The sequence below is a fragment of the Parasteatoda tepidariorum genome, chromosome 11, assembly GCF_982258835.1.
Source record: "Parasteatoda tepidariorum strain Cologne lab strain chromosome 11, Ptep-v5.0, whole genome shotgun sequence".
Lineage (NCBI taxonomy): Eukaryota > Metazoa > Arthropoda > Arachnida > Araneae > Theridiidae > Parasteatoda > Parasteatoda tepidariorum.
Genome location: NC_141765.1, coordinates 10,612,009 through 10,627,030, shown reverse-complemented (window position 1 = coordinate 10,627,030; position 15,022 = coordinate 10,612,009). Strand labels below are relative to the sequence as shown.

The 15,022-nt window shown below is 27.6% G+C and overlaps 1 protein-coding gene across 5 annotated transcripts in view; it reads left to right on the top strand.

Annotated features, from left to right (window-relative positions):
• The window catches only part of LOC107437280 (tyrosine-protein phosphatase 69D), a 485,726-nt gene that overhangs the window by 105,748 nt on the left and 364,956 nt on the right, over positions 1-15,022 (top strand). The window lies entirely within an intron of this gene.

The window sequence follows — 15,022 nt, the reverse complement described above, 5'->3', positions numbered from 1 at the left end:
TAAAAAAAACTGCAATGCCCACAGAATGAAAGTAGGAAAAAGTTTAGTCGTAATTAAGTAATATAAATTCAAATTAAATATTTTAATTGAAGAAAATTTATAGGTTTTAAACAAAAGCCTAAAATAAAAACAAAACTGTGATAGTTCAAAATAAAATTCAATGCTTATTTTGTAATGTACTGTATTATTTTATTTTATTAATTATTAGATTTTTTATATCGTAAACATTTTCCTTTTTTTTATCGAAAAAATCACTTAAGAAACAAAAAATTGAAATCTAAACTAAGTAGTTTAGATTTCAATTTCGTGAATTTTTAAACTGCTCACTGTTAGTACTAACAGTGAGCAGTTTAAAAATTCACGTTTTCCGCCATTTTATGAATTTCTCAAGTTACAATAACATTGCATTTAAATTAGGGAGGGATGTAACGAGTATTTGGCCCTTCTGTGAAAAATTCAGTTGGTTGAATGATCAGTCAAATATTTGGCAAAATATTTTTTATAAATGCATTTTTCTAAGTTTTTTTTATTTTTGAATTTTTATAGATATTACTTTTTTTTTTAAAATTATAATCAGACAAGTCAATTTTGTCATTTTTTCGATACTTTGATAATTGAGAAGGGTCCATTTTTTGCAGTTTTTATTATAACCCAGCATTTTAACAGAACGTCTCATACTATTAATTTATTATCACTCTTTCCCTGTACTGTAATATAGATAACCAGTAACATAGAAAAGTGTGATTTTCAGCATTAAAGTTTTGTTTCAGGATCTAAGAAAAATTTGTTTTTTTCTGTTTTTCTTCTTTTAGGCATTTTTATTATGACTCAGCATTTTTTTAAAGATAAAGTTACAAATAAAAAAAATTTTTATAGCAATTTTTTTTCTTCTAAAATTATGGCAATGAGAAAAATTTAAATTGAGATTTTCGGCATAAGATTTTCACTTAAAAAATGAACATTTTTTCTATCTTTTTATTTTCTTTAAATAAAAAAAAAAAAAACTTTTTTTAGACGTTTTCATTATGACGCAGTAATTTTTAATAGCATTTCTGTTGACTTAATTCTTTTTTCTTGGCTTTTTCTGGTAATTGAAAAATTTAGATGTTCAGCTTTAAAAAATTAAGATTGATTTTTATGTTATCTGTTTCGCTTTTCGACATTTTCAAAAACGTTCTTGATTGGCCTTATTTTTTAGAGTTAAATAACGTTTTTCCAGGAAATATTATTCTGAGCATTGAAATTTTAGTTTCAGTGTTGCTATACTGCTAAAAGATTTTGCTATTTGGCCCCAAGTGAACGGCGTTCAATAGATTTTTTCTTCTTCTTTTTGCCGAATATTTGGTTTTTGATCAAATCACAATTCATTACCACATTCGACCAAATCATATTCGTTGCGGAAATAAAAAAGAAGGAAAAATAACTAGGATTTACGATAAAACTGTACGGTAATACCGTATCAAAAAGTGATTATTTAATTGCGTGATTAACAATCACGTGTCGTAATAACATCATAGTTAAATAACGGGATCGTCAAAATCACAAGGAAAAGTATAGAAATAATTAGGAAAAAATATATTTATGCTGAATTCAGCACAAATAAAGCGCGTCAAATGCATGATTTAAAATTTGCATGTCGTAACAGAATAATTGAAATTTTTTATAATACGTAGGAACGCATAGCAATAACTGCCGAGAAAAATTTTTGAAGAAAAAGAAAGAATTGCAAAAAAAAAGATAGAAAATCACTTAGATTTAAGATGAAATCGTCACAAATAAAGTGCCCAAAAAGTGATTATTTAAATTTGCGATCTGAAACTCGCGTCGTTATAAAAATTCGGAATTTTCAGAATCGCGTAGAAAAGCGGAAATAACTGTTTAAAAAAAAATAATTTATATTTACGATAAATTCGGCTTCAAGAAAGCGCGTTAAACGTACATTTACTAAAGAATTTGTTAAAATTGATTGTGTCAAAACGTGATGACTTTAAAGTGCGATTAAAAATTGCCATTTTTTTAAAATTTTTTTTATTGTGTTTAGAAACTCTCGCGGGCCGCACTTCAGTAGTCGAAGGGCCGCATTTGGCCCGCGGCCGCAGGTTGTGCACCCCTATCTTAGTCCATAATACATATACTCTCTTCTCTCTATATAGGCAAAGCATTTAGGTATTATATTTGAAATTAATTATTGCCACAACAAGCATTGTTGCTTCTAGTAAAATAGAAGAGAATAATTTTTAAAATTGGTCTTAGATTAAGGTCCTTGAAAATTTTGTCGAGGTCCTTGAAAAGTCCTGGAAAGTCCTTGAATTTCAATCTCATTATAGAGTGGGAACCCTGTTAAATTAAAAATCATTTCACTTACCTGGAAATTATTCATTTTCGAATTGAACAGCCACCCAACTATTTAACTTGAATTGTCTCAGAATCAGCTTTAATAGGTTCATACTCAGTTGAATATGATTTATTATCAAAATGAAGAGTTCGTACTGTGGTACAAACATTTGAGTTGTTGAATAAAACCAATGTGAAAGTCACATGTAATACTACTGAGGCAGTTACAGCTCATTTTACTAAAAAAGAGGCTAATTAAAATCTCTTTTCCAGAAGAATTGGTACCCATTCATAGACCTCTTGAAAGGTATGATTTTCTTCCCTTCTATGAATTTATCAACTGTTTTGATATCTCAAGTTTTTACTTCTTTAATTATTATAGTACATTCTTTTTCAACAACAGAAATGAAAGTTTTCGTATTTGGTATGTCTCCTCCAAAAGCTACACGTTTTTCAGCAGAACGTTTTACAATCGCCCCTACACCATCCGGTGCACCCGTTCCATGGCCCGGTTCTGTAAAATGTACGGATTATAGATTAGGCAAAATTAGAGGAAATATAAAAAAATTAATAACTCTAAAAGATAAAATTTTTTTTTATTTCTATATTGTGTTGAAAGCGAATCACTCGCTAAACGTATTTCATTTAAGTTTTCTGTCTGTGAAACATTACTTAAAATTTTCTTTATATGTGCCCAAATGGCACACGAGTCAGTCTTATAGATTCCGATAGAGTTGAAAATGAAGAATTTGTGGTCTTTCTGCTGGTGTTTGATATAATACTCCCGTGCGTACAGTAAATTGTGTTCCTGAAACTCCAAAGTGTACTGTTAATAGTTCTAATGCATATTTGATATTATAGTTTTCACTGAAATCAATGTAAATTAAAATTGATTATGTGGAAAATTTTTCTTTTAATTTACTGGTGAATTGAAATCTAGCAATAAGATTCATATTCAACTTTCGGATTGGCTTAAAAACTCCGTTCTTTTTCTATTGAGCATACCTAAAATAAAGTTGTTTTTTTTTAGGGGGGGGGTTTGTTAGCGTTGATTTTGTATTGTTGTTAGTGTTGATATGTCGTGAAAATTATTTCAATTTACAACTTTCAGCTCTAACTGCGAATTTTTAAAATCACGGAGGTGCTATCAGCCGTTTATATAATATTTCAAAATCGTTATCTTTCTTTTTTTTAATTCATTGACACAATTTCTGTAAATCATTTTAGTGTAAACTAGACTCAATTCAATAGTTTTTTCATTCCTCTCCTTACAAAATAATATTTCCAGACAATAAAATATCCCCGCATTTTCTTCCAAACAGTCACCATTTCGACATTTTTTTATAAATACCTACATATTTTTTTTCTGTTTGTTCAATTTGCACAAAAACTAAAATAATTTAAATTAAGAATTCGTTTTAAGTCATTTGTTTCAGATAATTTCCGATTCAAATTATAAATTTATCGTGCCAAACACGGAGTTGTGATTTCTCGAAATGTCAGCAAAAAACGCATTACTCACAAAGCACATTTCATATGTTAAAAAAACAGATATTCAAGGAAAAAGTGAGAAACGCATTATTCCATTATATTTATATTGTTTTTTTTTATTTATTTATTTTGGTAAACAAATTCTTGAAATAAAATGTTATCAATAGTGCTGCTAGGAAATACTTTTCATTTAATTCCTATATTAAAATTATGATTAAAATAAGAGTAGCGATTAAAAAAAATTTTTTTAATTTATTGAAAAAACAATGATTATAATAAATGTAAACTTTTATTAAAACCTTTAAGTGTTTCGTCATTTTCTAAGATACACCTTCATCAGTAGGATAAAAGACACGAGTGATAAAAACAGAGATGATTTAATCCAACACAGGCTAGGTCATACCGAAACGATAAAATGGCAGGCTTTAAAAATTATTTATTTCTAAATATTTAACAAATATGGTATAGCAGTAAGGTCATTAACAATAGAATTTTGTTTTTAATGCAGAAACTCTTGCAAAAATCCAGATCAACTCATGAAATACTTTTATAAGGTCATATTTTTTATAATGCAAACATTTTATTTTTAGCTGTATATTCAGTTAAAAATAAAAGTTAGTTCTCTCCTTTATATGACGTAACCTCTGTCGTATTAAATCATCTTTGCTTTCGACATTTCTATTTTTTATCCTACTGATGAAGGTGTACCATTTTGACACCGAAACTCGTATTGGTTGGGAGTCACAGTACCCAAAAAATGACCAAAATATCGATATTTTTTTATTGCTTATAGTAAAACTTCAAACTATTTCAAATGCACTGAAAAAATTCATCTCTCTATCTACATTTTTAGAAAAGTTATGAATGATTTTATATTACCCTAAAACAAAAACTTAATCAGCAGACGGATTTTAAAGTGCTTTTTCTCATAGATGATAATTTTGTGTTTTAACCTTAATTAAATCCCTAAGGAATTTTTGATATTTAAGATAACGCTTTGAAGTAAACTTTTTTTATCTTAAGTACATTACATTTATTTAAACTGTGCATGGAGTAAGTATTTTATGAGGTATTACAGTTTTTACGGCATGTTATATATACCTAACAGGAATTTTTAACCTTTTTTCCTACTTTTTTACAAAATAATCTATAAAAACTTTCTAATTAATATATCAACAAATGAATGCACAATATTTTTAAGATGGATATTTTAAGCACTAAGAAAAGAAATTTTAAAAATATGTTAAAATAAAAAAGCCTTAAGGATTTAAAAATTTTGAATTTTTTCAATTTTTTTTAAATTTTAAAAAAATTAAGCAGTTTAACTATTTTTTGCAGATAAATCATTGATTATAAGTTAAATGAGCATGTAAAGCATCAGCAAAATGAATGATTATACCTTTATTTTTAAAAAAATTTTGCAAGGGTACTGTGACTCCTTAACAAAAATATAATATTTTTGATCTTAAACGTTATCTCTGATGAATTTTAATATCATCACAAAGAAGTCCTCACGTAATTTTGCATTATTTTCAATTTTTAAAAATATTTATAAAATGAGTATTTTTTACTAGTCTTCTATTTGCTTGCAACAATTTATGTGATTCTTAAAATCAAAGAAATAAAAAAATTTTATTGATTAATCTCATTATTCATTTGGGAGGTTTTTATGGAGTATAAAGCATAAACGAAAAAACAACGATTACGTCAAAAGCAGCTTGAGTAACTATAGTATTTCAGTTCAGTATTATTTCATTTTTATCCTTATCGTTTAAACATAAAGCAAAAGTTTTTATCACATGCTCGAAGCCTAATTTTCAGTTGTATCACAGATTTTATGTGAGTTTTTCAGATTATGTTTCATGCAATTATAAGCTTAGGTTGCTTGTTCATGTCTTTCAAACGTTCTTATTATAATTTAAAATATTCATGGATTTCAGACTGAATTATTTTATTTTAATCCATATTTTTAAACATGTGTAAACTATCGAGTGAAAATTAAAAGAGTAAATTTAACTGAATGTTTTTCGATTTGAATTTCCATATAGGCATCTCGATTTGAATTTTTATATTATTCTGAACTTATTCAGTTTTTTTCTTTTATTTTCTTTCAAGTTACGTTTAATAGTTTAAATTTGAATATTGAGGAAAATAAAAAAAATTAATAAATGAAAAAAATTAAAACACGCTTTTTTGATATGAAATTTCATTTTTAGTTCCTTAACATATGTGTGTAACTGCGTAAAGCTATCTTAATTTTCTTATTATAAATATAAATCTTTAATGTTAGTCTAACTTTAATGTTATAATTTTTATGAATTTCAAAGTTTATTTAAATAAGTTAAAACAGCTATCAAACATTTGGCATTAATTATATAATTTCTTTTTCTTCAACTATTTTTTGGCTGCAATGTGGGGGACCAAGGGCCATACATTAATCTTTCGAGGCCACAGGTTGCATAACCCTATGCATCATAATTCACTGAGGTATACGTAGAGAAAAAATTCTGTTAAAATTACAGTACAGCATAGCAATGACATTTCTGGTTAAGAAAAAATTGGTTAAGAAAACCAAATTATACGGTATTTAAACTATTCATTCGGTAAATCTTCCATTCATATGGTAACGGTTTAAGCGAAATTCTAGTTTTCAAAATTATATTTCTTATTAGCACTCATTTAGTAAAAATACAACACTGAAAAATAAATTTAACCGAATAAATGGTTTAATGCTACTCTGTAAAAGAATTTATTAAATTTAAGGAAAAAAAAAACTATCGGCTAGTGTGCCGGTATAAAACCGTTTACGTCACAGAAAAAATTTAAAAACGGACAACTGTTTTTTAAGCAGATAAGCACTGTTATCTTAGAAAACAAATTTCGTTATTTTAGCAAACACACTCTGTTATTTAACAAAAAACTCTATAAAATAACTATATCAGCATTGTGGTCGGCGAGATCCACGAGCAGAATTCACACGCTTTTCAAAACGCTGGGATTCGAACCTTGGTCACTTCATGGTAAGGCGAGCGTTCTGTCCCTTAGCTAACGAAACTTCATTTTTCATTATGAAAAATATTAAACTGCATTTATCTTATAAGTCTGAAAATAAATTATATTTAAGTATAAAAATATTTGAGTTATGTGACCCCTCCTCTTACAAAATTATTTGGCAGCTTAACTTACCAAAAAATTATATTTAAAACATAATATTCCGGTAGAGTATCATTTTTACAATAAAGTCGATTCGCAATTTTGTTTATACGAGGTTTAAAACCATTAAATAATTGCTGAAAAGTAAGGTTAAGCAAAACTGAATTAAAAAAACTAGAATTTGTACTGACGATTTTAATCCGTTTATAATAAGGGTGGAAAACAGAAGAAAAAAAATTTTTGTCAACAAAACAGATTTATACCGTAAAACAAACAGGAAAAAAACAGTAAGGAAACGGACATTTTCAAATTTCGTGGATATCGGTTAAAAACAGAGGGAAAAAACTGTTTTTCTTTAAATAGTGTTTTTCTGCGAAAAAAAATTTTTTCCTGTAGAATTTACAGCTATTTCTTACAGTGTATGCTTTAAGGTATCGTGATAAAATTACCAAACTTTACCACATATATTTAAGTTTATCACATATTTTAGAGCCATATTTTATTGTTAATTTTACTAAAATCATTACCAAATTGTTTCGGTTAAAATTGCTAAGCTTTTTGGTGTTCCCATAAGACCAGAAGCACTGTAAATCTTACCATATTCTAGTAATTTTGTTCATTCTTTTATTCTTAGTGTAATGATATTGTACTTTTAACACAACTAAAAGCCGTTACTTAATTTGTTATTTTACATGAAAAGTTAGTTTGCATGTTTTCCTTAATGGCATGTGCGTTTAACCAATTGAAGCAACAGTTTTAACTCAATGATTGCTTTAGAAGGTCAAAATTTTAACTAAAAAATATGTGATAAAAAGAATGTCCTTAAAATAAAGAATAGCGAGGTTAGGCGTCAAACCATTTAATTGTTTTCACATATTATTTTATTTAAACAAAGGAGGAAGGATGTCTATTCAAATATAACAGTCATGCTTCATGAATACGTATTTTAGATATCCTTTCTGAATATTTTTGAATACGACTTTCAGCTGATTTCGCAGAATACCCATCATAAGTTGGTTGAGTAGTAATTTTTATGACATTTTAACGCCACAACTTTATCGCTAGAATGGCATAAAACTTTTTTAAGAATTTGATGAATGCTAAATTTTTAGTTTCACTAACATTTTTTATATCTGTTCCCTTCTGAACACTTGACTAGTTATGTACAAATAGCTCATTTGAAAAGGAGTTATTACTTACCCTTTATAATTGTTTTGACAGTAAGAAAATGTTAAATTACTGGCAAATATTTTTGCACCAATCTTCTTGGAAATTCCAAATGTTAGAAGTTTTGTACTAAGAAAAAGGAATTTGTTATTAATTGTTAACGCTATTTTTCGAAGCTAACTCACCAAGGAAAATTAAAAAAGAAATAGTTTAAGGGCCTTCCTTAATTTTAAAACCTATTTTCATCTTTTTATTTTTATTTTCTGCTGTTTTTTCTTAAATTACTCTATTTTCTTTTCATTTATAATTTTTTTAAACTATCTAGCATGTTTAAGAAATTATTTTCTTTTTTTCTATTGATTACAAATTAAAATAAACACAACAGGAAGTTTCCAAAATAAAATTTAAAAAAAAGTCTTTTTTCCTTATCGCCTTGCAGAAATTTTAAAATACAATATTGAAAAATAATTAATTCTTAAGAAGCATAGACTTTGGAACTAATAATGACAGATTTTTTTTTAATGAAAATAGCCGAAATATTTGCTGCAAATTATTCTTTTAAGTGAATGACATTTCGAGAAGTATTTCCATATTTATTTCTAACAGTAAATAAAAACTGAAACACATATGTATCTTATTAACCCAACTTTCACCACTCATTTTTAACTTGAATACTTTTCCTTTAATATCAAAACACATTTGTCTGAATATTTTGAAATCAATTTCACGAAATGAAGTTTTTTTCTTACTGTTTTTTCTCTAATTACTCTATCTTGCTTTTATTTATAATTTTTTTAGAGTATCTAGCATGTTTAAGAAACTTTTTCCTCCTTTTCTATTCATTACAAATTAAAATAAACTCAACAGGAAGTTTCAAAAATCAAATTTAAAAAAAATTCTTATCATCTTGTACAAATTTTAAAATATAATAGTAAAAAATAATTAATTCTTAAGAAGCATTGACTTTGGAACTAATAATGACAGATTTCTTTAATCTGTCATCTTTCTTAGCCGAAATATTTGCTGCAAATTATTCTTTTAAGTGAATGGCACTTCTAGATGTATTTTTTTATTTATATCTAACAGTAAATAAAAACTTCAGCACATATGTATCTTATTCACCTAATTTTTACCAATTATTTTTAACCTGAATACTTTTCTTTTAATATCAAAACACATTTGTTTGAATATTTTGGAATCAATTTCACGAGATAAAGTATTTCCTTATCGTCATTTTCTTTATAAACGATCTACAAACATTTACTTAACGATTCAGCTCATTTAGTAAATGGTGAAATTCAAGCTCATATGATTCAGCTTTAAGAATCAAATAAGCTCGTATATTATAACAAAAATTATGTTCTGTAATCGAAGACTTTTATTAGCTTATAAATCTTAATAGGCTAGAGCTCATTAGATCTTCATAATATTTGCCTAAGTGTTGAATTTAAATTGAGATAAATTACGAACGGTTGCGATTAAACCACTTACCGTAATTGGAAGATACTTGTGGGGAAGGATTATTCATGTTTAAGTTGAAAATAAGTTAGGAGAGTTCTTGAAGTAATTTAGAATAAATTTGTAATATTATTTTGAGTAATATTACGTTTTTTATCACTACATAAGGAAATGATGAGAATAAATTGGTATTCTTATAAACAATATTACTTCGAATCATAGCTTAGTTCTTTTTTTTTAACAAAACAAATGTAGTGAAGTCAGTAGAAATATTATGTGTAATATAATTTTGAATTTCGTTACAGTTTTTTTTTACTTATCTTTTTATCAACACCCGATGAAATATTAAAAGTTAGTTTAAGTCACTCCTATTTATGTCTTATGAGTTGAAATTTAGTTTTTGGAAATCATTTTCTGATTAAAAAGTAAGTTAAGGAAATTCATACATATTGTATATTGATTTTTAAGTTTATCATAGATAAATTCCAAAAACTCCATATACGGCTTTTGTGCTCCGAGCTCTGTGTTCAACCAATAGATCAACTTCTAGCCATTTTTCTTGCTGAAGTAATTAACGTAAAATTTGGAAAAAGGCTGAAATTACAAATTAATGATTAATTTATTAATATTCCCTAAAAATAATAAGAGTTCTAATATTTCTAAATTTTTATGTTTAATCAAGGTATCCAAGAATCACACTGAGTCCCTCCATTAAGTCTCTAGCCATCAAGATCTTGCTAGCTAAGAGTTACTTTTTTTAGAACTTATTATTATTCACCGTTTTAGGAGAAATTTACCCCTTCCCTGGATATTGAGTAATTCTACTCCTTTTTTCCAGCTAGCCAGGTCATCATACCAATACATTGCAGCTTTAAAATTTAAAATACACGCATTTTTTTTTTTTTTAGTTATACAACATAAAAAAAAGGTGGAAGCCATCTTACCAACGTACTGCAGTTTAAAAATATATGTAATGTTTTTTTTTTTTTTTTTCTTTTTTTTTTTTAACTATCCAGTGCATGAAAAGTCTTAGCTTACGTTCCAATATACTGTAGTTTTAAAATTCTCGCACAAAAAGAAAAAAAAAACATTTTTTTAGTTATTTAGCTAGTCAGCTAGCTAAAATTTTTTTAGTTATCTAGAGAGGTCAAATTTCATATAAATTTCTATTTCGTATAAATTTAGACTATTAAATCGTTCAATTTCATTATGTATATCAGTTATTTTATTTCCTTTTATTATTTTTTGTCAGATTTACTCACATTGTAATTTTTTAAATATTATAAAAAAATATATATATCTGGCACGTCAGTTATATTACCACGGACCAAACTGCCCCCAACGGCCTAAACTAAGGCTGCGGACTGTAGTTTGTAAAACCCTGTTACTAAGTAAGTTTTTAATCCAGAAATAGGATTAAGATACATTCTCCATTTTGTGTGGATCTCTTTAATTTGGTTCTGGTTCTTTTGGTTCGCTTTGATTTGGTTCTTTTCGATTTGAAAAATTAAATAAATAAGATTAGTAACAAAACTTTTTCAACCGCAAGTGATTTCTTATTTTAAATTTTCTGATTACTTTATATCATTGATATTTCTTCTTTTTCTAATATTAAATTTCTAGAACTGTGTATTTATAATCGTTGTTCCCGTCGACCTGAAGGATTAAAATAAAATATTTACATACTTTGAATGCAAATTTAAATATCTACAGTTCTTAACAGTATAAACAACGCAAACACTATATCGTATTTTCAGAAAGAATTATGTTGGTATCAATTTTTAAAAATTGCTGTTGAAATAATTTCCTTATACCCGAAAATAAATAATTCAAAATAAATAATATCAGCCGTTTAAATTTGAAGATCATAAAATGCCCCTAAAAAATCATTCAGATTTTTCCGAAATTGTTCGCTTAAATTTCATTGTATCATTCCGAAAGGTAAAATTTTAAAATACGCTTAATCTAGGAGACATATCCAGACATTTTTGCTGTAGTAAATAATTTTGAATCAGCTGTTATCAGATTATACAATATTTGAACACATGTTTTTTAGAATATTTTAATACTCAATTTTGATTATACCTATACAACGTTAGAAAAGATGTGTAGTTTACATTTTATTACTATTATTGCAAATTGGACACCAGTATATATTTTTATTCTGACACTCTAAATATAAGCAAAATTATATTTTGATATTTTATAATTTTAAAAAACAGTCTAGTAGTTACTAAAAAACTCTGATAGATTATCGGAATTATATTTGAACTAAAACATAAAATTAAAAAATAGTAGTTTGAAAAAAAAATGTTCATTCATATTCAAAAAATTTTCAATAATTGATTTCGTAAATTAACGAAATTACAGTGACGAATAGCTGTATCTCTTAGATCTAAATCACTGCAAATAAGTGCAAATTTATAAAAACTATTGTTTGGAAGTGAGTCGTGATTGGAAGATATTACCTTTAACACAGAAAAAGACACCAGTGTTCCGTGCTGTATTTCATGACCATTAATTATTAAAATGCTAAATAAATTTTTTTTTATTACTTTCTCTGACTTAAATTGACACAAAATAATGAAAAAAAAGTATGAAAAATATGTTTTATAAAAATTCTGCATCGAAGGGTTAATAAAAACATGGAGTTTATGTTTGAACTATTTAGATAAAAAAGTTAAAATTGTTTTGTATGTTTTAAAACATTCCTAAGAAAGGAAAGTATTCTTCAAGAAAAATTTCACGTGGATATCATGTAATAGTTAAAAATATTACTCACATATTATATTGACTGATTCATATTCATATATATTCATTCATATTCATTGACAGATTCATATTTTTAGTGATGTACTATGATCAATAATTTATCAAGCTGATAGCTTTAAAAAAAAAAAAAAATTAAAAAAAAATTTCTTATTATAAGAATAAATTGAAAACGTACCAAAATTTTAATTAATATTTGAGGGAATGCTGCTGATAAACCTGATGAAATCATTAATTATAATAAAAAAAAAAGTTAAAGAAAATACAATCTCGCATAACATTGAACTCGGAAAGTGTTTACCATAATTATAAAATCCCCTTGCAAAACACCCGCTATTCTAAAAATGAAGCTCAAGATGAGGGAGGGGGGCTTACTGTTTGATGATAACCAATCAATCCAGTTGTGGGACCATTCTTTAGCCCCCTCAGAAGAGGCAATGGCGTTTGGGGGAAGTAAAATTTGGAATGGTGCCAATTCTCCGCCATGTTCCGGAAAAGCTTGGCCCACGGCCACTTTTATTTTACTCCTGCAGAGGTCGCTGCTGGAGTATTGCCAGTTTCTTTCACCCGGAATTTTTTTCATATATTTGTGGACGGAAGTAATAAAAACGAGTTTGCTACTACTTTTGAGTCTCTCCTCCTCGTACCCCCCCCCCTTTCTATTTTTAATAAAAGATTTCCTCACTTTCTTCTTGACGTCAGAATTGCAACTTTGTTTCGCATTCCCTTTCATTATTTGCATCGTACTTTTTGCTCCCCGTTTTCCGAATGTTTTGAAAGTTCTCAGAGGAGGGGTTACCGTGTGTAAGACTTTCTCTCCCAGAAAATGTTTATTTCCGTCTCTTTTCTTTTTCCCTCTACGTGGACTCGCATTTTCTTGAAAATTACGTAAGGAAATGCAGGAGAAATGTTGATATAAATAAATAACCCCAGTGAGTGAGTGAATCTCATTTCAGAATGTTTACTCCTAGATATATGTTACTCGATTTCGAAAAATATGTTTGGCATTGTTTGGTAATCCCAAAGAGAATTTTTTTTTTCCTTTCAAGATTTTTACGAATATTACTCTGTAAGAATATATCTAATTCAGTTAACTCGAAGTAAAATGTACTCAATTTCTTTTTAAATGATAATGATATGCTATAATGATATGCTGTGCTAATGATAATGATATGCTAATATATATATATATATATATATATATATATATATATATATATATATATGAATAGGGAAAGCATTTTTCTAAATAAGTGTCTTGAACCTAATTTCGATCTTTTCCAAAGCGATAGTGCTTAATTTGTTGCATAATTTTAATAAATCTCTGTTTATACTCAATTCTCGAATCGATTCTCAATAACTTTTTTTTCCGGTGGTAAACAGCCTATTCGTATCGGATTTGTGACTAAACAAATACTAGTATGCATCTCCTGAAAATTTGTAATATTGAACCAAACCAATTGGAAGTACCAAGACCACAATTTTTTTTAACTTTATTTAATATCTATCGTTGAACAGCTGATACCATTCTGAGGTTACGACTATCAATGTTTAACTTACTAGTCGTGTAGTTTTGAATCCAACCCAGAAGACAAAAGAAGTCTTGGATTAATAATTGATTCACACTAGCCATTGTGTATGACTTTTTGATGCGAGTAAACCGCGTTTGCGTAACATGAAGAGGAAAACCACGAAGCCTCTCTTTTAACCCATGATCCATCTACCACTGAAGATATTTTGCGTTTGCATCATAGCTGGATGCAGAATTTGTATCTACCATCCACAGCTGGGATTCGAACTTGGGTGACCGCATGGGGAGGTGAATGCTCTATCCCCTGAGTCACCACGGCGGAAGACCAAACATTGAGAAAAACTTGTATTCAAATGAATACAAATTTTTCTCAATGTTTGGTCTGTGAGTGAGTGAATGTGAGTGATACGAACTCGTATTTGCGTTACAAGGAGTTTGCGTAACCCAGACTATCGAGATAATCCATGGTTATCTCGATAATTTGGGGGATTCTAAGCCATGATCCGTCGCTGAGGTTGGTAGTATACAAATAGATCGGAATTATTTAAAAAAATATTAATGAAATATAGATTTTCTTTAACATTACCTCATCAAAACAAATCGATCTTTCTCAAAAAAAGAAGAAAAAAATGCTTTTTTTTTGTACTGGCTTCAAATATATTTTATTAACTTCTTATAGCCGGTATTTCGTATTAAAAACGCTTCAGTCATTGCCGATATAGCTAGAACTAGAACCATAACTGGGAGTGGGGTATGCAGAAATCAGCATTTTTTAAAGAATCTTTCGAGTCTATGCGAAAACAATTTATAATGAAAATGGAAAATTATAATCATATATTATTAAACAATTCTATATAATTAAGTATAGAAATCCCCATGGGTTGCAAATTCCTAATTGTCAAATCCTGGCGAATTTTGGATTTTACTAATTTGCAATTATAAGCAAAGCAATGATTACACAAATTTTCCTATTACTATTTTACACATAATAGAAAAGACAAAGTTAAGATAATTCACGCGATATACTTTTTTCATTGTTAAGAAAAATATTTTTGCTTACATGTTCTATGCATTTTTTTCTATTTATTTTTTGTTTCGAAAAGTGTTTGAGTGGTAGCT